The following is a 1,806-nucleotide window of genomic DNA, read 5'->3' on the forward strand; positions in this document are numbered from 1 at the left end:
ATGTTTTCTAAATTGCTACAATAGGGATCATAAAATTTAATTGCTAGTGTTGCAGTGTCTTGCTGTAGCCATTAAAAAGCTTCCACCTAGAAGCAGTGTGCTTTACTTCCACTCATATTTTAGTGGCCAACAAAGTCAGATGGCCAAACCTAACTTTAAGAGGGCAGAGGCCGAGAGCGGTGGCTCACTCATGTAATCCCAGCACTTGGGAGGCCGAGGTGGGTGGATCACGAGGTCAGGAGTTCGAGACAGGTGAAACCCCTTCTCTACTAAAAATACAAAAAATTAGCCGGACGTGGTGGCAGGTGCCTGTAATCCCAGCTACTTGGGAGGCCGAGGCAGGAGAATCGCTTAAACCTGGGAGGCAGAGGTTGCATTGAGCCTAGATTGCGCCACTGCACTCCAGCCCAGGAGACAGTGCAAGACTCAGTCTCAAACAAAAAAAAAAAAAGGCAGAAAATGTAATCCTACCATGTCATGAGAAACAGAACCTGAATATTTGTGAACAGCCCTAATGACTAACATAGTATCCAAGGGTAAAATAATCCCCAATACTCTAATCACCAAAACCCCAATAAGTAGGACTTTTTTCCTGATAGGGGTAAGGAAGCAGGAAATAAAGGAGATACAACACAGAAATCCAAGAGGACAGACTAACAGCATCTGCCAAGACTGATCTTCACTATGTGTTATAGCCCCTCATGGATGATATCTCTGCTTTGAGTTGGAGGACTGGTCCTGGTTTTAAGAGGGGACAGAGGGGCACTAAGCAGATTATTAGAACAACTATTGAAATAAGGACTAAGGCCAATTTCTTGTTAAATAAATGAGGATATGTAGGAATTACCTGGGCTCAGAAATACCGACTACTTCTTTGTGTGTGTGTGTGTGTGTGTGTGTGTGTGTGTGTGTGAGACGGAGATTTATTCCTGTTGCCCAGACTGGAGTGCAATGGCGCAGTCTCAGCTCACCACATCCTCTGCCTCCCAGGTTCAAGCGATTCTCCTGCCTCAGCCTACCGAGTAGCTGGGATTACAGGCATGTGTCACCACACCCAGGTAATTTTGTATTTTTAGCAGAGACGGGGTTTCACCGTATTGCCCAGGCTGATCTCAAACTCCTGACCTCAGGTGATCCGCCTGCCTCGGCCTCCCAAAGTGCTGGGATTATAGGCGTGAGCCACTGCGCCCGGCCAGTACTGACTACTTCTAAGAACAAACTTCATGATCATAAAGGGGTGGCATCAAAGAAAAATAGAAGAAAAACTCTTAGCTCTAGCAGAAAAACAATATAGAAGTTAGCCCTGGGACACCTTTCCAGGTCAGAAAAACAAACAACTAAAAGCTGCTTAAAAACTTTAGAATTTTATCTTTAGGCTTAAAACTGAGAAACCGGACAGGGCATTGTCTCATTTTGGAAAATCAAGGTATAGTTGTGGGGACAGAAGAAAATCCAGTTGGGAAGTACAGAGAAAACAGAATTAGAGATTTACCTCCCTGACATCCTTTGGGCCTGAAAGCAACCTAATTCTCTGTCTTCCTAAAACAAAGCTTTTAAAAAATAATAAACAAATAAATAAAAAGAGCCTTGCTTTTAAAACCTAGATTTATTGTCTCATCTCTTTCCTTCCCTTTTCTTCTAACTTTGGAAATTTTAGTTAACCTAGCTTCTGGGGTCACCCTTTTCTTCAAGAGCAACATAAAACCATCAGAACCTCCCATCCTGAGTGACTGACAACAAGAAAACCCAGCTTCTCCCAAGCATTTGAAAGACCACAGAAAAGGACTTCTATTTTTCTTTTTTTTT

This window comes from Colobus angolensis, unplaced genomic scaffold (genome assembly GCF_000951035.1).
Source record: "Colobus angolensis palliatus isolate OR3802 unplaced genomic scaffold, Cang.pa_1.0 Scaffold30, whole genome shotgun sequence".
NCBI classification, from domain to species: domain Eukaryota; kingdom Metazoa; phylum Chordata; class Mammalia; order Primates; family Cercopithecidae; genus Colobus; species Colobus angolensis.